The sequence below is a fragment of the Pinus tabuliformis genome, chromosome 2_2 (genome assembly GCF_031772625.1).
Source record: "Pinus tabuliformis cultivar Carrire ecotype Pingquan chromosome 2_2, CPIR1, whole genome shotgun sequence".
Classification (NCBI taxonomy): Eukaryota; Viridiplantae; Streptophyta; class Pinopsida; order Pinales; family Pinaceae; genus Pinus; species Pinus tabuliformis.
In genome coordinates this window covers 1,251,296,494-1,251,321,208 of record NC_142300.1, presented here as the reverse complement: position 1 = coordinate 1,251,321,208, position 24,715 = coordinate 1,251,296,494, and positions in this window count along the sequence as shown.

The following is a 24,715-nucleotide window of genomic DNA, read 5'->3' as shown; positions in this document are numbered from 1 at the left end:
ATGTTCGAGAGAAGTTGACCTCTGCAATAATACAACCTCATCTGCTATCTCATACAAATCATTTTTCCTTTGTCTCGCGTCGATGATGTGGGAAACATTATGGCCCACCTTCGATCAAGGTCCCTTCCTGTCGACTTCAGCTCATTATCCGGGAAGGTGACTTAGAGACTCCCTTCAGGTGCCTTAGAGCCTGCATGCCTTAATGGCAGGTTCTTCGTGTTCGACGCGAGGTTTACATCATTGGCCTCCGATCGAATGATTCCGTGGGTGTTCAACACCAGCTCATTGATTCACATGCCGCGGATTGTACCTATAGTACCTTGAGGACCATTGTCATTATTGGTGGTACCTCTCGCGTCTATTAACAGTTTTCATCATTGACTGGTAATCAGACGATGTTCATGCATGTTCGACTTCAACCCATATATTCACATGCTTGAACTTGTACTTTGTTCGGATCGGGACGGAGCGCAAGACCCTGGATCCTTGCTCACTGTGGTCCAGGTTGCGATTTTGTGGATAATCATTACATGACTCATTGATGGATGGCTGCGCCCATACCTGAGTCTTCATGGATGGCTGCGACCATACCTTGTCATTATTATGGTCTCTTTAGCTGGGTGGCTGCGTCCATACCATAGACCAGTCTCGCATGTCTTTTGGATGGCTGCGCCCATGCCTAGACTGCATGTATATGATTGTCAAAGATTTTTCGGTACTTCCTGGCGGTATTCCAGTTCGGCGTGTGTTGTAAAGCATTTCACCCCTCCCACTCTCTCGGTCTTCATGCTTTAGGGGGCATCTGTTACACAGTAATTTATCACTGCCTTCCTGTCAGTCACCCTGCTGTGTCCAGAAGTCACAATCACTAAGTGTTTGATCCCTGAACTGGCTTAAAAACCCATTTTTCCAAAGTTTTGTGCATCAGCGCGTCTGTTCCTAAAATAACCGCGATGACCAGCGCCTCACAGTGTATTTCGTGCGCTGCCATCGCGGAAGAAAATCACTTTTCCGCGATGACGCACAGCGCGGCTTTCCCGTGTTCTTCCGCGCTGACATGACTTGTTCAGTTATTGTTATGTGCTGACAGCGCGGCAGTCTCCATATAATCCGCGCTGATCCAGTTTGGGCGAATTTGTTCAAACAACCAGCCTTCCAGATCTCTCCAGGCTTGGTTGTTAGCTTTGTGAATATCGACTCCCTTCTATGGCATGTCTGTTCGACCCTTTGCAACTACTCCCCTTGAAGATAAGCTCATCCTTCCACCTTTTTAGGAGACTCCTTCTCCTATATAAACTTCCACCATTACCATGAGCAGCTAGTTAGAAACTAGTGGGAACTAGCTAGACTTAGCTTGGATTGTACAGAGCTTGTAGTGCTCAGATTGCTGCTATAGGTTTGGTGTGTTAGGAGTGGAAGTGATTCATTGCTTGGGGAAGTTTGTTTGTGACATTTGTGTGAGAGAGAGAGAGTTGTTTGTCTTGGGAGAACCATCCTCAAAGGTGAATGCTTGAGATACATGCTGACTGATCCCTCCTGAGAAGTTTATCGACGTCAGAACATTTGGTTGTACTCTTCTCTATTCTGATTAATAATAGATGACTGCTATTATTGTTCCATTCTCGTTTGTTTATGCAATGGATAAATGTGAATTTTGTCTTTTCTGACTGGCATATAGTTACTTTTACTAGATTTCACGCTTGTGTTTGCCTTCTCTTCGTGTGTGCAGGTGTCCGTTCGCGGGGATCGCGGAGGACTGTGACCAGCCGAAGCGAAGGGGCGAAGGAGACATCTCTTCGTCCAACGACAGCGCAGGAATCCAAGTAGGTGCTCTTTACTTCTTGTTTAATTGTAACTAGGAACATGCGTGGCAGCATTGTGTGATTGTTGCTAGACCCCTATTGGGCTAGTAGGGATCGCCTCTATCCGTAGAGGGGATTTACCTCTCCAACAACCGTGGCTTCTGGTTGATGGCCATGTGAATGCTCACCTCCATCAGCACCCAAAATATTTTGTTCTCTGTGAACCACGTAGCATCTTTGGTGGCCCAAAGAGATGCAAACTTGGTGGCTTCTAGTAAATCCTTCTCGGCTGGAGGGAACTGGATGTCCTCTGGCAAATCCCATGCGACGAGCAATATTGAGAGCAACACCCATGAACAGTGGAATGTCTTACTGTCATTCTATGCCTCTCTGCAGTTTGCAAGAACTCACTACAGAGGTAGCACGCCTAATTGAACCGTACACCCTCCGCGCACTGTGCTACGAATGAAACCACTGGTGTCGACACCTCATCCATGTGGAACTTTCTCATAACCTTGCCATCCAGAATCTACGTGGAAATACTTACCGCAGAATTAGTAATGGAAGTAATCAAGTATCTGCACTGCTTCTTCACAAGTTTAAACTTGTCCTTCATCCTCTCAGCGAGGTCGCTCTCGCTCATCTTTCCGGAAAATGCCTTAGCCATATTCAAGCCTGAATGGGGAAATAGTGTGATCTGATGGATCAACATATTGGTGATGGTGATCGGAGTATTTAACCACAAGCACCCATCATGCACCAGGCATAGCAACTTCTTAATGATAATCAGGTTTATATTTGACCGATGGTAGTGGGGCACCCACAACAGGTTCAACAACCCTGACTTGTTGACTTCGTGAATCCATTCCACAGGCTCCAATGTTGTGACTCTAGATTCTTTGTAGAAGACCCTCTACATGAAGGTGTCGGTAGAAAGGTGGGGGAACTGCTCATGGTCTACCAAATCCCAGTCTTCGAGCTTTAATTGCGGGATCTACACCAAGCGCAAACCTTCAAAGGTGATGTTCTATGGCAATAGGGGTGTGTTGAGGAGGAAATGTCCTGCATCTAGGTCCTTCAGGACCTTCACCTTGCCCTTGCACTGAGGGATATACCCTGGTAGCTTAGAAATAGGGTCCACCCCCTCAATGTTGATATCTTCCGCGCCCTCCTCAGCCTCTAGATCTACCACCTTCCCCTTCTCCTTCACTCTCACCTTTTCTTCCCTCTGGGCTTGGGTAGCTGCATGTTTCCTTGGTGACTCACGCACCAGAATTGACTTATTTTTCTTTTCCTTCTTAGGCTTAGGGACCTCCTTTACTGGTATAGGCTTCGGTCTAGGCAACCTCAGCACCTTAGGTAGTGCAGCTGGAACCTCCATACTCATCACTTCTAGAGAAGCTCCCTCATAGGTGATAGCTCCCCCAGTACTAGTGGTCTCTAATGGTGCGGACGTTATGTTGTGGATAAATTGTTGGGTGTCTCCAGGTAACTTCTTGAATATAGAAAAAATGACCAAATTCACATAAAACTGAGGATTCATACACACTCGATAGCGCAACATAGAATTTATAGGAATGCAAAGTGTTTTTCCCAGGACAACCACGTGTAATTTATAAGAGAATTCGAATTTGAATTCTAATGTACCCCCCAAAATTCTTCCATAAATTCTAGATTGGCAGTATATTTCCAAATACTTCACTCTTAAATTCATACTTAAATGTCGCCCCCCGCCCCCCTTAACCGTCTCCTCACTGTCAAATCATGAAAAGTGACGGTAACGATCACTTTTTGGCTACACTGAGTGGTCTCTCCTTCTATAATGCATCTCCCTTCATACATCTTATGGTACTATGACACCCTCTTGTTTCATGCAGAGCCCCTATCGTGCAACTCTACACACTGGGAAATGTAGTTTATAGTCTCGTGCCTCCTTGTAGCTACCTAGAGTGGTAAGACTGTGCTACCGTCATGTAGTCTTTGGGCTAGATCATGGTTTATGGATTCAATTAGCTTCCATTTACCTTTCCCAGAAATGGATCTCCATTCAATTTCACAAGCTAAACTATTCCACCATCGGTAATCTCTTTGATAACATATGGCCCCAACCACTGCATCTAAAATTTCCCTGGAAACTTATCAAACATAATGTCATATAATAAAACTAAATCATTTACCTTGAAGGTGCGCAGTTTGATGTGCCTATCGTGCCATGCCTTTTCACGTTTCTTCTGAACTTGCTAATGGAATCCATCCAAAAATCTATCTTCCTCGAGCTCTGCTATCTGCGTGATCCAGTCTGCCATTCCTGTGAACGTCGCTATGTGTAGACTAGGTACAATGTACTCCATAGGCATCACAGCCTTTACCCCATAGACTAGCCTAAAAGGTGTCTGCCCAGTAAGCTTTGTACAAGTAGTTATGTAAGCCCATAATATTGTTGGTACATGCATGTCCCAATCATTCCTCTATGCATTGCAAACCTTTGTTAGCGCAACCTCCAATATTTTATTAAACGCTTCAACCATCCCATTGGCCTAAGGATGATATGGCATACTCTTTTGATGATAAACTTAGAATTCTTTTGTTAGTGTGCTGATCATTTCATTAAGGAAATACGTATTGTGCCTAGTACTACACTTTATTGGCTTCTTAGGTGCAAGTTCTATAACATACATCTAAAAAAGTATTATGCCTAGTAATGCACTAGGCATGTTCTTTGTAATTCTATGTATTTATAAGTTTTTCTTATTTTTGATGTGACTGGATTTTTTGCATGGAAAATTTTAGGGGCTAATATTCGTAGGTGGGCTATTTTTCCATGATTTTTACAAAAAAAAAAAGATTCGCCAATTTCCATTTTTTATAAAAATAATTCACCCAAATTTTACAATATAAAATTATTTTACCTTAAAAATCGTCAACATTATATATAGAGTTTATTTAATCATTATAAGTTGGAATAATTTACAAAGACATCAATAAACATTTTATAGTTTTCATATTAGGGACAAGTGAGATTCGCTAATGTTTTTAAACTTCAAGATAATTTTCGATCCTTATAATTTTCCCTGATTTTTCGGCATTTTTTGAGTATTTGTCTCATACATGTTTCTTGTCATGCAGATGTCTTCATTACCCTTAGCATACATAGGATACATGGATGGTTCCCGTCGTCACACACGGCACATTGAATCAGCTGTTTGGGTCATTTACACACCTGAGTCAGAACTTGTTTGTTCTGGGAGAGTCTTTCTTGGTACTGCCACCAACAATATTTTTGAGTATATATCTGTAATTTCACTTCTCACTGAAGCCTTATCTTGGGACATCTCCAATCTAGTGGTCAGGTTAAGCTCTTAGCTTTTCGTTATGCAATTGATAAATCATTATTACATTTGCAATCCAATCTTGTTATGTCATTATTTAAGGGTACGACTCTTGGGACTCAATTTGAGTTTATTGCATATGAACACATTCCTCGAGAATTTAATGTAGTTGCTGATTCATTGGAAAACTATGTATTAGATTGGCATCTGTCTCATTTATTATAGATACATGTATGGAAGTAAATATTTACACAATTAAAAATTTACAAAAACACTTAAAAAACATTTACATCATAAAATTCCAAAATATGTATATATATATATATATATAGATATATATATCGAATCCAGTCTTTTACATCAGAAAATCTCCCAAAACTTGGGTGTTTTAAGTAGAAAATGGCTACTAAGCCTCGCTATAAACAACCGCTGGCTATACCATATGCCTGCTAAAAAGAGCCTACTACTCATGAAAAGTCAATATAGCTTTATCAATCCTCCGAAGAGGAACTAGAAACCGCTCAGGCACACTGACAGTGTGTCGCTACATATGAGTGGGAATCTCCCTCATAGGAACTGGGGGAACGCCAATGTTCAGACCTTCAAGGTTCTTCAGAACCTCATGGAGACTCTGTGCATCATCCCCATCTTTGGCAGCTGCTGCTCCTATGCTAGCTCTAGGTAGCTGGTCCCCTCGCCTTGCTTGGTGAGGCATGCTTGGAGGTCGTACTGGTGCCACATCTGTGTCAAGAAAAAGATTCATGTCAACACTTGTTCACCCATAACAACAAAAACATTACATAAATATTCAAAATCTAAAAAATACTTTGAAGTACTCTAAAAAAACCTTCTTACCTTGAGGCCCCCAATTTGTACCAGGTGGCAGTATCAAGTCTAGATCTCCAGTAAAATCCATGCCTTCATAGGCATAGTCATTGATCATCAAGATCTAATAGCTGAGCCACTCAAAGAAATATTCTTCGAAAAAATGACAGATTGGTCCCCCTCCAGTACGAGGATCGAGAGATGCCCATCACCCTTTGCCTAGGCTCTATCGGATCAAGTGGACCCACACCCATTTGCGATCTCATGACGAGCACCCTCTCAAGTATAAAGGATACGATGAGAGTACCATACCCAAAACTCTGTTGGGTTTGATTCTTGCATGTTTTCAACTCTACCTTGAGCTGAAAAAGAAATTCCTCACACCAGTTAAAGATCTGAGGCTAGACACAATATGGCCCTCAAGGACCTAGAACTGATCTGCTCGATAGGGACCCTATTGCTCACTAGTCCACTCTCAGGTATGCAATAAGCTTGGATCAACTCTAGGGTGAACCGTGGATATGTTCAGCCCCCGGTCACGTTTGCTCATGCACCTCTGCATGAAAAACTAGTCAAAAAATAGATATCATCTTTATCAATAGGGAGCTCATGACCTGTGATCCAGAACACCCCTTAGTGTTCATCCCATCACTGAATTATCCAACTTAGGATTTCTTGCTAACCTTTCATTAGGTCAAGCCTTGCATATTTCATTAAGCCACATCTACGCAGTGAAAGTATGCATGCTTGATCATTTCACATCTGTAGTTCCTGGCGATCATGAGCTCGTTCTCTCCATAAAATCATGATGATGGATCAAAATCTACATAAATCAACCTGAAAATTAGTCAAAATGGGGTAGAAATGCTTGCTAAATCAATTCTTTGGGTTTGGGAATGCACCCACATGCACTAATGCCCTCCTTTAGGTCGTGAAGGTCATTTAGCACCCCTCTATAAATAGAGGAGAACGTTAGTCACATTTAATGTGTTAGGGCTTCCCAAAAATCCAAAAATCCACCCCTAATGCGGCTAAAAAGGGTTAAGGAATATAGGATAAGAGTTTTTCCATCTACCTAGAACAAACAACAAGTCAAATGGTCACCTATATTGCTCGCAATCATCCAGGGAAGATCTGCTCCTCTTTCGCTCCAGAACACTCTCACAGCACTCAAATGATGCAAATGGTGAAAATGGAGGCTCAAAAAACTTCCTTATAGTCACTATGGAGGTATGAATCATCTTAATTAAGTCATTGAAATAGAAGTAGTTCATTTCCTATGCTATTTATCATGTGCCATGTCGACATATTGTCAATATTACTCATGCTTTGATGAAGGGACTTTCAGGGCTGAATTGCAGAAATGACCATGTTCGATCCACTATGAGTGCTTTATTTTGTGGGATCTTTTCTTGCTCTTAAATATAAAAATCCCCAAGTCTTTTTCATCGGACTCGTAAAACTCCTACGACAATGGTATGAGCGCTTTCTTTTTTGGGACTCTTTCTCGCTCTTAAATTGAAAAATCCCTGAGTTTTTCCCTTCTTCAGGCTTGTTAAATCTACGAAGAAGGAATGAGCAGTTATTTTATCTCTTTTTCCTCACTCATTAAAATGAAAAATATACCTCGAGTTTTCTTCATTTGACTTGTTAAAATTTTATGAAGATCTATTGAGTTTGTCGTTACATGATTCATTAAAATTTCACGACGAATATCGAGTTTACTCCATCCCCTCGTACTCGTAACAAAATGAGGCAAATGTCTATTGAGTGTAGGTTTATCTCTTTATCCAGACTCAGTATACTAACTTATAGAAAAGGAACCTTTTTGGATATACTATTAAACCTTTGTCGCACCTGGTTAAGAACTATGACAAAGGGACCACCCTGGAGTCGCTCTTTACAATCTTTTAGACTCTCAAAATATGAAAAGACTACCGAGTTTACCCATCTGGACTCATTAAATTAATTAGATGACAAAAGTGGACAATACACTTGCTTTATGTCAGTATTTTTGAAATATTTTTTTTGGCAGCAGTCACTCCCTTGAACATGGCACTCCCTCAGCAAAACCTTCTTTGTGATGGCCTCTCAAAAATGAACCTTACCATCCTATGAGTTTAACCTATTGTGATGCAAGAAAGTGTTCCCTCTGCGGAAAAAGGCAACCCCTCTAGCCCTAGAGTGGGTCTAGTCACAAACAAGGACAGATCAACAATAGCTTTCCTTAAACAGTCATAGTTGGAGGCCTACCTCAACCGGTGGTCGATGGAGTTCCGTTGCGCTGCTCCAGCTTCTGCTTCCTTCTCCTAATGAGTGATCAACCTGAAACAATGCAAAGGAAATACAACAAAGCACGTAACCGGAACAACAATGATCTATTTACTCATAAAGTCAAGAAGTCATGAGCTATCAAGTACATTACATGCGAGACATAGGAAAACATCATTGATTGCATTAATAATGAAATAAGAGTAAGCTTACAACCAAAGTCTTGACGTCACAAGTCTTCTCAGAGGGATCTAGCCAGCATGTTCCTCAAGCATTCACTCTTTGAAGATGGGTCTCCCAACATACAAGTCTCTCTCACTCACAAGTCTTACACAAGATCAAAGGCACTTCACAACCTTCCTCAAGCTATCAACAATCCCACACTTGTCACACTCACACCAGCTATCTAGCAAACTCACAAGCACTAACAGTACTATCAGCAACCACTCCAAAGACTAAGAATTCCAAACTAGCAGCACATAGCAATGGTGAGAGTTTAAATAGGAGAAGGAGTCTCCATGAAAGGTGGGAGGATGAGCTTATCTCCAAGGAAGGTAGCACAAATGACGGAACAACCACGCCAGAGAAAGGAGGGTGACATAAACTAGGCCAACAACCAGGTCTGGAGTCATCTGGAAGGCCGACTATTGGAACAAATTCGCCCAAACTGGATCATTGCGGGCACATAACTGGCCTTCCACGCTGACATCGCTATTGAATAATGAAGCTAGTCAGGTCATCGCAGAAGGTTACAAGCAACAGATGCACTAGCACATAAAATCAGACCATCGCGGGAATCAGGTGTACTTCCGCGATGGCAGTGCTTCTGGGCTATTTTTGGAGTGCCCTTCAGCACGTTTATTTAGCCAACAGACACAATGAGGCAGAAACCTTTGGAAAAGTGGGTCATTTGGCAACATCAGAGAGCATTTGTCTAACATGAGCATGAATGACTTGGACACATGACACAGTAGGAAGACTGGAGTGAAGACAGTGACAAATTACTGTGTAACTGTGCTGGCACATAAAATTGGACCATCGCAGCAATCAGGTGTACTTCCGCGATGGAAGTGCTTCCGGGCTATTTTGGAGCGCCCTTCAGCACGTTTATTTAGCCAACATATGCGATGAGGTAGAAACCTTTGGAGAAGTGGGTCATTTGGCAACATCAGAGAGCATTTGTCTAACATGAGCATGAATGACTTGGACACGTGACACAGTAGGAAGACTGGAGTGAAGACAGTGACAAATTACTATGTAACAGATGCCCCCTAAAGTATGAAGCCCGAGAGAGAGGGAGGGGTGAAATGCTTTACGAAACGGACTGAACTGGAACACCATTTGGAAGAACCTGCATGCAAGTACAACTGATATCTCTAATAATGAAGTACATGTAGTCTAGGCATGGGCGCAACCATCCAAAAGACATACGAAATAGGTCTGTGGTATGGATGCAACCATCCAGCTAATGAGACCATGATGATGATAAAGGTATGGTCGCAGCCATCCATGAAGATTCAGGTATGGTCACAACCATCCATCAATGAGTCATGTAATCATAAACTAATCCACGCAGCCCGAACATGTGTAATCTGAGTTCGGGGTCTTGAACCCATCCGATCATAGTACAAATCCTAACATGCGAATAGACGTGCTGAGGTCGAGCATGATAGAAAATCGCTTGATTACTAGTCAATGATGAAAACCATTAACAAGCGCGAGAGAAACCACCAATAATGCCAATGGCTCTCAAGGTACTATCTAGCACAATCCACAAAGTGTGAAGAAGGAGTTGAAGTCGAACACTCGTGTAATCACCCAATGGACGACCAATGATGAAAGTCGACCGTCAGGTGCAAAGAACTTTCCATTGAGGCATGCAAGCTCTAAGGTACCAAAGGGGATCTCTAGGTCAATCTCCTGGATAATGAGGCGATGTCGACAAGAGATGACCCGTCGCAAGAGGGCCATAATGTTCCCCCATCAATGACATGAGATAAGGAACAAGTGGCAGATGGCGAAATAGAGTATCAGAGGAGAAGGCGAGGGTGTAAACTGCAGAAGGATTACACTCTTGAACATGTCGGCGACACGACTCCGGAGGGGGGTGGAAACATTCAGGCACCAAGCGATTAGAGGCTCGATGGAGACAGCATGAATCGAATGGAATGAGGCTAGAATGATAACCCAAACCCGCGGAAGGTCAAATGACGATGTATGGATGTCCCAACCTGATAAGAAGCAAAAGTGTCGATGTTCAAGAGTGACTCGCTGCCATAGAAAATCAATGATAAACCTGTCATTGAGTCCAACCTAGTAATATTTTAACGAGCCCTAGGAAGGAGAAGCTCGAGTCTCATCATGGTGATGAGTCCAATGTCATCAGAGTTTAATGAGTCTGACATAGGTAAAACTCGGAGTCTTTTTCATGTTTAGAGAGTTTGAAAAAGACACGGAAAAGAAAAATCCAGGGGGTCCTTTTTGTAGAGTTGTGTCTCTCGAGCCCGAAAAAGTATAAAATGATACTCGAAGGAACCACTCAACCATTACGATCGAGGAGTACTTTTCATAACTAGTGACTTCGACCCGAAAAAGTAGAAAAGAGGTTGGAAGCATGTCATTTCGTAACCAATAACGAGCTTGAAACGATAAAGGGCCGTCAATCTTTTTGTGTTTAAATGGTCGGAAAAGAGCTTAAAGGCGACCACCTCTTGTTTCTTTTAAACGAGTCAAGAGGGAAAACTTGGCAATCTTTTCATCTTTAAACGGTCGGAAAAGACCTGAAAGTATAACTCCACTTTTATTTTCTTTAATGAGTCAAAAAGGGAAAATACTCAGCAATCTTTTCATCTTTTACAAGTTAGAAAATAGCTTAAAGGAGACTCGTCCTAGAGGAACGAGTGGTATAAAGGGTAGCAACTGGTTTCTGGCAATGGTGGAACTGCTCAAAACATGTAATGGTCAAGAGGCTGGCTAATAAAACCACTCATTGCTGCGGTCCCTCAGGAAACGAAAAGCAACCAAGTGAAAGCACATGATCGGCTAAAGAGATGGTGGCGATGGAATGAAACAACCAAGGCTCATCTAGCAGAATTTAGCAGATAAATGGTAATCACGAGGTGTAAATTGGCTATGGGTCCATTTTTACACAAGCTTAAACCATGGAGAACTCTGCTTGGATTCGGTTTCATGTTTACACAAGCTTGAAACGAAAAACTATGCTTGTTATAAGTTCGCATGCCCCCAGCATAACGACGCAAATTGAGGTACATGCCCCCCAAGCTTCATTGCATTCAACGAGGTGAATGGAATGAAGGTTCACTTTCGAGATCTTGGAAAGACTCGACTTGGATTTTATGAGATCTTAATCAAAGACTCAATTTGGAAAGGGAGTTGTTTCATTTTTTAATGAGGTTGACACAGTGAAAGAAATATCCTCATAACCCTTGTTTCATTTTTTAACGAGGTTGACATAAGATCGAGAAACTATCCTTGGGCACCTTGTTTCATTTTGTAACAAGGTTGACACAAGATGAGGAACTATGCTCGTACTCTTGTTCATGGGCCGAACGTGGCTCCCAAGAGGTCGTCGTGGGATGGAAGAGACACACTCTGGGAGGAATACATGTCATGATGCACCAATGACAAATCGGGTTCCAATGGCCCCAGTACATGATGGACGAGACCATCTGCATGATCAACAACAGATGCGAAGACGGAACAGGTAGCCACATAATTGACCTATGGCAAAGAAGGCACTGCTTGTGAGCAAGAACCGAGAGGGGACGACAGCTGCACAAGAGGCACTGGGGGACTAAAGAACGATAATTGATCGATGGTCACCACTCTTCCATCGTGTGGAAAACAAACCACACGGAAAAGTGAAGAGATGAGGGCCCCCATGGCATAAACATAGTCATGACCAAGGAGAATACTGAAATCTAAAGCACCTTGGACAACCATCACGTCGATACAAACGATTTTGCCCCCCAAAGTAACAGGAAACTTTGGGAGGATCCCTAAAGGTTGACTAGTTCCTCCATCAAATGCCAACAGATTCTGTGCAACCGGCACAAGCTGTGTGGAACCGAAAGCTTGCCAAGTAGTGGAAGGCATAAGACTGACAGATGCACCCTCATCCAAGACAGTGCCAGGTACTGCCCTATCATAGGCATGTACTGTAATCTGGAAAGGCACATGGGATGGAAGGCGGAATTTAGTCAAATGACTCCAGTCGAAGGAAACGACTAAACTACTTGGTGGGGGAATTGTATGATTGCCCCCTCCTCTACAGGAACCGAAGAAGGACTCTCTAAATCAGCTGGGATAGGAGTGTCATTCTCGGACTCAGGAGAATCTAATGAGATGAGAAGAACATGAGCATGACGCTCTTCTGAAATAGAGTGATCAAAAACTGGTTAACCTAAGTTGACACTCTCCCCAACCAATGGTTGGTCTGGAACAGGCTTAGCACAACCAAGCTTCGAAGGAGGAGGACAGGCAAGAGAAGAATCTAAGTCAATCTCTTTGTCAATTGGGAGAGGGTCTGAAGAGAGCCTCTGGTAACCAATGGGAAGTTGGGGTGAAGAAGCTGTAAGACTTTCCAAAACGGCGGAAGCTTTATCCATGAGCGGACAAAGGTGAAGGGGATGGTTGCCTTCACATAGCCTACAGGGGAATCGAATCTTCCCTTTCTTCTTACCGTTTCTAGTTGATAGGGTGGTATCGTCATGAGCTTCAGAGGATGATGAGGGACGAGCCGGATCGTGAGACCATACATCTAAGATCCTAGGAATACCAGGACAATCACGAAGAAGATGGTCATCCTTGCACAATTTACAAGGAAACTTAACCTTCCCTGGAGGAGCAGAAGGTGGTCTGACCTGAGATGTACTTAGAGCAGTAGCTGCACAGGTGGCTTCACATTTATCGGACTTATTCTTCTTCTTCATCTTCTTCTTCTTCTTCTTACTCTCCTGGTTACTATATGTGAAACTTTCACTAGGCGAAGGAGAAGAGGAAGAGGAAGAAACAGGGGAAGAAGGCTTGGGATCAACCTTGGAATCAACATGTCATGGTTCGGATGAAGGATATGGTGGAACATGAGTCATGATGCTCGGGACCACCGAGGTTGAAAACAACCATACGGGCAAACCGATGGTTAACCCAGGGAAAGACAATGTTGCCATATACGGCGCACCGGCATTTCCAAATGAGGGAAACGAACCAGGATTTCCATCTGGGGGAAAACCTTGACTGGTAGACTCGGGGAATGTTGCCATCGAGAACGAGAAAGAACCCTACTAAAGCTAACACAAACAAGATCTAATAGGGTAAATGTGAATCGTGGCCAAATAAATTTTAAGACACAGGAACAAAACTTGACCTTTTCATGTTTCAAGAGTCGAGAAAAGGACGAAAAGGTGACTCTATCTCTTTTGAGGTTTAATGAGCCTGAAAGGACAAGTGCTCAGATGGACCTTTTCTTTCAGGGAGTCCGAAAAGGAATGAAAGTGACTACTCTGGAGAACTAGGCAAAAGGTTTACCAAACAAATCCGTAAAACTGCATATACACCTTGGTAGTCATATGAAAACCAAGGACTTTCCATACGGAAATCAATCTTCCTGAATGTTGTGTTCGGTGTGTTACGGCTTGTAAGGAAGCAGACATGGCTTCCTATGGATAAATAATGATAACCTAGTGGGGTCTCCCAACATATACTCGATGGTACGTGGGAGCACAATTCCATGATAGACCACTATTGAGTCACAAAAGGAGGAATCACCCAACCTTAAGTGGAAACAAAAGTGACTAGGTTTAACGACGCCGGAGCACGTCTCTAGCCTAGACCTCTAAATGTGTGCAATATGTTCCAATGCGTTGTTAGATTTATTCAGTTCATTTTAAAGTTGATCTTGGATTATGTTTCAATTTTCAGGCCTTACCGTATGTATATAACAGAACCTAGGATGCAGCTAGAATGAATGAAATATCCTTTTTCTTCGATGAACACCTACCTATGGGAGGGTAGAGAGATCATTCCCAAACCAAGAAAACCAAGGCAACAAAAGTGTCACTTAATGCAAGCAGACATCAATTCCTAAAGTGCACGGATACTACTAATGAGAGATTTAATCATTTGCTTTTCAATATGCAACTTGAAATGCAAATTCACTTTCACTTTCGCATGCCAAATGAAATGCAATCTTTTTTATTTTGATGCCTCTAATCTAAAAGAAACCAATAAGCAACAAACAAATGTGGAAAAACGGTTGATCCAAACAATTGTAATCTATGTCCGGGTAGTGAAGAGAAATCGAAACAATGCCAAGATTGGTCCAATAACAATCACTAAACAATCAACCAAAAGTAAGCAAAGGGGAAGGCTCAATCAAACCAACAGCAAGCAGCAAATGAATCTTTGCAAACAGGCAACCAAGCGAAATTGATCCAAAAAACTTGAAACAATGAAACTAGGTCACAAAGCAAGAAAAACAAGATTCATTTAACAAAGCTCACAAGAGAGTGCCTCGACCTCTAAACAGTGAAAAACAAGTTATCAAACATGTGAAAACAACAAGGGACTAGCAAGACTGACGGATTCAGGAGGTAGAATTGAAAAAATTCAATTCTACAGCAATCAGCGCGGGAAATACACTAGCAATAAAGCACTGATAAAGAACAATACGCAGCAACAAAGTGACGTCAGCGCGGAAGTACACGAATTTTCCGCGATGGTCTGATTTCAGAACCGTCATGACTGTTAAGCGTAATTACGCGATGAACAGGATATTATAAAAGGGGTGATGCGATGACAGCGCGACTGTTAAATTAAAAACAGTGATGATGTTCAAAACAGTGACAGGCGAACCAAAAATTCCTAAACCAAAGACAACCAATCTTTAATCAAATAAGGGCATCTCCTAGATCAAGCCAAGAAACTCAGAAGATTGGTAACTAATCCCCAAAACTTCAAAAGAGACCAAAACAAAAAATCAAGACAGGAGTAAACAAGAAAATAACAAAGGCTCCCCAGTGGAGTCACCAATTTGTGATGCAGGAAAGTGTTCCCTCTGCAGACAGAGGCAACCCCTCTAGCCCTAGAGTGGGTCTAGTCACAAACAAGGACAGATCAACAATAGCTTTCCTTAAATGGTCATATTTGGAGGCCTACCTCAACCGGTCGTCGATGGAGTTCCGTTGCACTGCTCCAGCTTCCGCTTCCTTCTCCTAATGAGTGATCAACCTGAAACAATGCAAAGGAAATACAACAAAGCACGTAACCAGAACAACAATGATCTATTTACTCATAAAGTCAAGAAGTCATGAGCTATCAAGTAAATTACATATGAGACATAGGAAAACATCATTGATTGCATTAATAATGAAATAAGAGTAAGCTTACAACCAAAGTCTTGATGTCACAAGCCTACTCAGAGGGATCCAGCCAGCATGTTCCTCAAGCATTCACTCTTTGAAGATGGGTCTCCCAACATACAAGTCTCTCTCACTCACAAGTCTTACACAAGATCAAAGGTACTTCACAACCTTCCTCAAGCTATCAACAATCCCACACTTGTCAGACTCACACCAGCTATCTAGCAAAATCACAATCACTAACAGTACTATCAGCAACCACTCCAAAGACTAAGAATTCCAAACTAGCAGCACATAGCAATGGTGAGAGTTTAAATAGGAGAAGGAGTCTCCATGAAAGGTGGGAGGATGAGCTTATCTCCAAGGAAGGTAGCACAAATGACGGAACAACCATGCTAGAGAAAGGAGGGTGACATAAACTAGGCCAACAACCAGGTCTGGAGTCATTTGGAAGGCTGACTGTTGGAACAAATTCGCCCAAACTGGATCATTGCGGGCACATAACTGGCCTTCCGCGCTAACATCGCTATTGAATAATGAAGCTAGTCAGGTCATCGTAGAAGGTTACAAGCGACAGTTGCACTGGCACATAAAATCGGACCATCGTGGGAATCAAGTGTACTTCCGTGATGGTAGTGCTTCTGGGCTGTTTTGGAGCGCCCTTCAGTGCGTTTATTTAGTCAACAGACATGATGAGGCAGAAACCTTTGGAAAAGTGGGTCATTTGGAAACATCAGAGAGCATTTGTCTAACATGAGCATGAATGACTTGGACACATGACACAGTAGGAAGACTGGAGTGAAGACAGTGACAAATTACTGTGTAACACCTATATACCCCGATGCTCTTGAATTTATGTATCCTAACACTCTTTGGTGTTGATGAGTCTAGTGCTGCATAGTTAAAACCTTTGTGTCTTGCCTTCTATTGTTCAATGGAAACCCTTTATCTTTTGTTTCCTCCATCAAACCATCAAACATATTCTTCCATCATGCCCTCCGTAGATTTGACCCAATTCTCAAACTATGCTTCAAAAAATAATCATTCTTGTCCCGTTTTGTGTCGACTAATGTAGTCGACTAATGTAGGATACATTATTTCCTACCTTTCGACATGTCTCTTCCTATCAACTTCAACACTCTATCTAGGAAGCTGACCCAGAAACACTTCAGTGCCTTGGAACATGCAGACATTAGTGGCAGGCTACCTTGTGTTTGATCAGGGATTTTCATTATTAGCTCCTAGTTAAACGATTCTACAAGTGTTCGATGACAAAAACATTATTCACACTCGCTAGATTGTATTGTGCATCTTGGAGACCATCACTATTGTTGGGAACGGGTCCCCTGGCGTCATTTTTGGGACTAAAATCTTTTATGGGCAGAAATCCCACATTTTGTATAAAGGAATGTAAAGTCTTCGCATTTTGTGGCCATGGAGCATGAAGAAAGTAAGGTTGGTTAGTGCCTTGCAGGACCACGCACTAACGTGGTACATTAAGTATAGTACTGATAACCCGATGTCTGTGTTGGTGGACATCTAGACTGTGCTAGATATGGAATTGAGCAAACCTAAGTCTGAAGTGCAATCCATTGTGGGATTCAAGGAGATCATGATGAAGCCTTGGGAGACACCCTAGGATTTGGATCAAATATTGAAGTGTATGATCCATGAAGCCAACATGAACCTAAATGATGGGAAACACTGTGAATGGTTTGTGGCCTCGCTCCTACCCCACCTAAGGGTTGCGTTATCACAATAGAAGATTGGGACCCAGGCAGAAGCTCTGGAAATCGCGATGAGACTGCATGAGACACCAATGCAGGATGCTAATCTAGGGGTTCAACATATTTACATGTTGTTGTAGAACCTTTGCCTCGAAATGCAAAGTCTAAAGAAAGACAAAACAACTCGGCTAGAGGCATGGGAAGAAGTCTGCTGCCTGAAATGCAAAGTTCAGGGGCATGACAATGATCACTATCCAGTCTTTACAAACTATGTTGCAATAGGGGGGACCAATGCCTCTAAGGTCGGAGGCTGCGGTATGGCCAAGTATAGGGCCCACGATATGGTGTGCTATATGCCAGGTAGCTGGGAAACATGCGACCGAAAATTGCCATTTTCTGCAGAAATTCATATAGACACTGAAACAACTCTTATGTAATTTTTGTCAATCAGCAGGTCATGATGAGCGCAATTTCCATAGTTATGAATTAATGATGGACAGGACACCTTCATGCAGGGTGTAGGAAGAAACACAGCCTCCAAACCAAGTCATTGATGGAGCACGAGGTGAGTATTAGGGGTGTGGCTGAGGCCGAGGTGAAGTAGGGCCTAGTAGAGGCTGAGGGAAACTTATTTGTTACAATTGTGGAGGACTAGGACACTACGCGAGAGGTTGCCTGAATTTGACGTGACTGTCATACCGCTACAGTACTCAGTCTGACCATCTGACTGAGGATTGCCTTATATTATTGGCTAAGATTTATGAGAAGGGGGCGCAACCTCTACAACTGACTCAAAACCTATATATGATGAGGGATGAGCTTCACAAGGAAGACCCTAAGGTAAATATTATGCTACGGAGTGGAACGCCAACTGGTGAGGATAGAGGGAAGTAGCCTGAAAAAGGTGAGTATGTTCGCAAAGCACCAGAAAAGGAGTCTGGGTTTGATCTGGAGTGTGCAAAAGAAACACTTATGGAAGCAAAGAAAAGCTTCGTTGAGGTCTCGACATCAAGAAGTCAAGAGAAATTGGTTGAAGAAATGGACCCATCAATGATTACCACATTCTTGGAGACCTGCATGAAACTACTCCACGATAGTAGGGTTGTGAAGGGACTGCAAGAACTAATCAACTAGTGCGCTGGCAAGGACAATGCTACTGGCGAACTATGCGTAGTCAAAAATCTTGGTAAGCATAAGGTGAGGACTGAATGTGAGATGAGACTCACCGCGCAGATAGGGGAATATGAAATGGAACATGTTATCTTGGATCTGGGGTCCGACGTGATTATTTTTCCAAAACAAACATCGGAAAGAATGGGAAGGCCTATGCTCTAGTGGTCTCCTATCCAGTTAAGGATGGTGAATCAACAAAAAATCATCCCAATGGGGAGGTTGCAGGGGGTAACAGTTGACATCGAACGCGCAAGCGCACTAGCAGATTTTGAAGTGATAGAGATTATGGATGATAGAAATCCCTATGCTACACTCCTTGGGATCGATTGGGCCACTGACATGAATGGGGTAATCAACCTAAAGAAGCAATGATGATATTTGAAAAGAAATCGCTCCGCATAGTGGTACCACAGGATCCTGCAGAAGGACCGCGCTATAAAGAACCGGTCCGAAATTATGAAAGTGATGACAATTTGGACCAGATTTATAAGACAATGATGTGAGACCAGGATTGGGTGAATATGATAATAGACGAATGTATTGCATGGGACCACAAGAGATCCCACACATCATATTCAGACAAAGAATTATAACACTGGTAGAACTAGTTGCATGAAGTATCTACGTTGCGCTGTAATATGATGACCAATTCGTTGCGCTGCATATCATCAAAGGCAAGGAATATGCCTCACTATGATGGGCTAATTGACATTTATTGCTTTTTGGATACATTCGAAATGGAAGTTCCTGAGAAGCATCTCTTTCAGGCATTAGATTGGGTGTTGTGCGCTACACTTACAAGATGGTGGGGTATGCACAAGGGTAGTTTCGATGATTGGCACGAATATAGAAGGATGATGAGGATACACTTTGGCCACCTGAAGGTATTACTAATAGAAAGGTATGACGGGAGGAATGATCTGTGCGATCATTTGGCCAAATTGACTGAAGCATATGGAGCAAAGCCTCAACCGGAGTGGGTCCATCTGTTTTGTCATACTTTGGAGGTTATACCAATGAATTGGTACATGGAGATAGAACTCCATCATGGAAATGAAGAATGGGATGTCTTACGCCAAGGATTTCTGATGATGTTCAGTTTTGAGTATGGATTTGAGTCTGTCGATGAAGCATTGCAGGAGGTTAATACAACCATCTTTAGGATACCGCAGGATCTTCTAGACTTGATTCAACCTGATTGGACTACACAGCTGAGCCATGCACTGCAATGTTACAATGTAACAGCGGAAGAAGAAGATGAAGACCCGAGAAAGATTAATATCCCGGAGACTAAAGGTCATCGCGGAGTTGAAGGACCACAGCTAGAGAACCCAGACATAACGGAGCCGCTCAAGACCAGGGAGGTGAACATTGGCATGGAGGTAGAACTGAAGTTTGCTAAGATTAGGGACTATTGGGATGATGTGACAGTAGATAAGGTTGCTGAACTGCTCCACGAATATCAGGACTTATTCCCCACGAGATTTTCCAACCTGAAAGGGATAATAGGAGACTTGGGTGTCATGAAGATCACCCTAAAGCCATACGCAAAACCTGTGAAAAAAATATTGTACTGCCTCAACTGGAAGTATAAGGAAAGGGTCCGTGTTGAGTTAGATAAGATGCTCACATCAGTCATTATTGAACCAGTGGTAGAATTTGATTGGGTAAGCCTAATAGTGGTTCAAGAAAAGAAACAGAAGGAAGAAATAAGGATATGCGTAGATCTCAGGAAATTGAATGACTCTTGTGTGCATGATCCTTTCCCGACCCTGTTCACCAACAAGGTCCTAGATAATGTAGGCGTCCAAGAAGCATACTCTTTCACTGATGGGTGTTGGGAACGAGTTCCCCCAAGAGCAGTTTTGGGGCTAAAAGGCCATGTTTTGGGATAATTTTCTAATAAAGTTGTAAAGTCTCCACATTTTGTGGTTGTAGAGCGCAAAGGTGTCAAGAGTCATAAAGGTTTGTCCACTCTTATTTTGTAAAGTGTCAAGTCGGCTATAAAGATCTACCCATGGTCGACGGACCGTGGGATTGTATGAAAAGGAGATAAGTAAGTAAGCTCTAAGTAGTTAAGTAAGGAAGAAAGTAACGAAGTAGAGTGGAGAAGTCTAAGTGTTCTCACGTCTTAGCGTAGGTTATTGGGCATGGAATCCCCCCACAACATGTTTTGGGGCTCAAAGCCCAAGTTTTGGTCAAATATGTTGTAAGGCTCCACGAATTGCGAGCGTGGAGTGTGAAATGTACATTGAGTCGTAGGGTTGTTTGCCCTAAGTTTTGTAATGTAATGTAATGTCATGTCGGCCTACCCATGGTCCACGGACCATGGGATTGTATAAATAAGAGTGAGGCTCTAATTTGTAAAGAAAGGAATCGATGGATTGATGAATGTAATGGATGCAACGATCTAGTAGCGGATAGAGAAGTAGTCTAAGTGTCTTGGGTCGTTGTAGTAGGAAGAGACTCTACAGCTGAGTGCGCAGAGGCCTAGTAGAGTCCACAACTGAGTGCATGGACCCCTGTAGTTGAGTGCACAAGGTGAAGTTGAGTCTATAATCAAAGAAGAAGAATAATAAAGAGAAGTTTGATTCCAAATACTGTGTATCTGCGTTTGTATTACTTTCTATGCATTTATACTGTTTTGTTTATCGCGCACACTTATATGAAGACTAAACAATGTTAAGTATAATTGGGCTCATACACATAAGTTAAGTAATCAGATAATATTGGGTTAGTAATAAGGAACTTGGGTAATAACACATGTCGCGCCTCAAGCAGGGCTATGCGAAGGCAGCATCGTAGGCTATGAGGGACTGATAGATGCACATAGCGATGTGTACGCAGGGTCAAACTGTGGACCACCGAGAAGCCATCAGAGATCTCTAGGGTACCAGGATTTTTTTGGATAAATTAGGCCCATATAAGCCGACAAATGGTTCGGTCGACAAGAGCGAGATCTGCATAAGGGATGTCCGATGTCGTGTCACTAGAATCCAACAAAGAAATAAATTGAAAGGTGGTTGGAAAGAAGATTCACGAGTTCACGGCGCAGGAAAACAGGAATCCGTGAGTATCTAAGGAACAGTGGTTGGAGCACTACTTATATACAGAAATCCATGAAATTTTCTTTGCATCCTTTCCTTCTGAGCTATATGAGTGGATCGTGAAGGTAACAAATAGTTAGCGAAGGTGTAGGCTCAACAAAACAATTGTGTAGACTCCGGAATTAGTGCACAGACTAGAAGCATCAGGAGATAAGATCACGCGAGCTGTGGACCATTGGCTTGATCGAATTATAGGGGGATTTATCACTGAGTTCACAGTAGATACGATTGTCAGCTACAGTGAGGTGGAATGACGCTTCCTCAAAGGACTGCAAGGTAAGTATATTAAATCTTTGAACACTTGGATTAAGATGATATTGTGTGAAAAGCGGGTTATGCGAATAAATTAATGTTTGGGACTACGCGAAGTGGGAAGATCTACAAAAGTGGAGGTAGTGAAGAATTAGAAACCAGTCCCTTAATTTCACCATCGCAGGAAAGTGAGGAAGAGCTCGCGAGAGTTTCTCTGAGAAGCGTGGTCAGTTTGATAAGGTAGCAAATTCCATGCTTACCACCTCCCCCTACACCATCACCCATATCACCCTCCTCACCTCCATCTCCACCCACCCCACCTCTGCCACCACCACAGTTCAGTATGGCAAGTGTGATCAAACTACCGATATTCAAAGGAGTATGGAATGAAGATCCTGACCAATTGGTAAGGGCGGTATGGGAAGCACAAGGAGTCGTGGATGATAATATTAAGAAGGCTACAGTGGTAAGCGTGTTGCAGGATCGTGCATTAACATGGTACATCAAGCATTTTAATGACCATCCAAACGTAGGAATCACAAAAATCTATACTGTGCTGAATAGGGAATTTAGCAGGCCAAAGTCGGAGACACAATTAATTATTGGGTTTAAGGAGATTGTGATGCTGCCGGGAAAGACCCCCTGGGATCTGGACCAAAGATTGAAGAGTATGATTCGCGAGGCCAATGTGACTTTGACGGATGGACAACACCGCACATGGTTTGTAGTATCACTAATGCCACATTTAAGGATGGCGTTGTCACAACAAAAGCTTTCCACCCAGGCCGAAGCTTTGGAGATGGCAATGAGATTTCATAAGACCCCTATACAAGACCCCAGTCTGGGAGTCCAACAAATCCACGTGTAACTGCAAAATCTGTTTCTAAAGATGGATAGTTTGAAACAGGATAGGACACCCTAGCCAGAGGCGCACAAGGAGGTATGGTGCATAAAATGCAAAGGCTAGGGGCATGACAAGGACCACTGTCTAGTGTTCGTGAATTACTTCGCGAGAGGAGGGCTGATGCCATTAAGACCTGAGGCACAAGTAGGACCAAGCACGACACCTGCACTATGGTGCGCAATTTATTAGATAGGAGGAAAGCACACTATGGATAATTGTCATCTATTGCAGAAGTATACGCAGACGTCCCAACAATTGTTTTGTAATTTTTGCAGGTCGATAGGTCGTGATGAATGCACCTGCATAAGCTAAGAACTAATGATGGATCGACATCCTACCTATATGGTGTAGATCAAAATGTGAGCCCTCGACCCAAATGCAGGAATGGCGCGCACTGGATTTCAGGGGCGTGGACGAGGTCAAGGTGGAATGGGACTAGGAAGGGGTTGCAACAACTAATTTGTTACAATTGTGGAGGGCCAGGGCACTAGGCCTGCAATTGTACAAACCTGACAAGGACATCATGTTTATACGGTACTCAGTTTGATCATGAGGTAGAAGACTGCCGTACATTGATAGCAAGGCTGTGCAAAAAAAAGGGTACTCTAGCCTCCTTCGACTCAGAATTTGCAGATGATGAGGTCTGAGCCACGCGAAGAAGACCTGAATGTAAACGTAATTCTCAGGAGTGGTATGACCACTAGCGATGATAAAGGTAAGCAGTCAAAAGAAAGTGTGTGGGTTCACAAGGCTCCTAGAAAGGAACCCGAATTTGATTTAGAATGCGCGAAGGAGACATTCATGGAAGCTAAGAAGAGCCTCACGGAGGCCTCCACTTTAGGCAGTAAGGATCAACTAGAACCAGGGATGGATCCTTTAATGCTCACTACCTTTCTGGAGACATGCATGAAATTGCTACGCAACAGTGTTAGCTTAGTGGGGCCTGACCCAGGTTTAGAAGTGATTTAGCCAAAAAAATCCCGATACTACTGGCCCTTTTGGCAATAGTCTGCAAAGCGCGGACAGAGGTCTCACCCGAAGTAGTATGGGAGGGTGCTAGAACCAAGTTTCTGCACCCTGGTGATGTCTGATATGAGGTGATTGGTACGCGGTCCAACCTTCACACTTACTGCGTTGTGCGCACTCGCGGGCACCCTGTGCCCTGCGATACTGTGTTCGAGCAGTCCTAGCTATGGCGCGACCCATGTTACTTACCCAATTCTTCCTTAATTAGGCCTTGTTAGCTAATTACTTATATTATTTTCATATATAAGCATTCATACACGTATATACCAATTTCACATAGTAAATAAATAGAGTAAAAGTAATGCATAACATCAAAAGACGGATTCAAGAACAGATGCACAGAATAAACTTCTCTTTATTAACTTTTAATCCCAAGTACAGACTTGACTCTACCCTGCACACTTAGCTATAGGGGTCCGTGCACTCAACTGCAGACTCTACTAGGCCTTTGCGCACTCAACTGCAGAGCCTCTTCCTACTATCTACCCTCGAACCATGCCTTTGCTATTCTATCTATCCTTAGCTATCTTTACACTTAGAGCCTCGCTCTATTTATACAATCCCATGGTTCGCAGACCCTGGGTAGGCTGACACAACATTACATTAAATTACAATATTTTAGGGCAGACAGACCTATGAGTCATCCTAGACTTCACGCTCTGCGCCCGCAAAACATGTTGCGGGGGATCCCATGCCCAACAAGCCCCCAACACAATCATCGCGACTCATCTTGAGTCACTCTACTAGTGCAGTGATCTTGGCATGGAGCCTCTCCAATTGTGCCTATGCTGCGCGAAGGTCTGCAGTGCACTGTTCTGTCATCTGTTGTATCTTCTCTACTCTTTCAACCAAATGCTCCCTATCAGGGGTAGATCCCTGACCTACGACATGCATCACCTTCATATTTGTGAGCTTTCCTT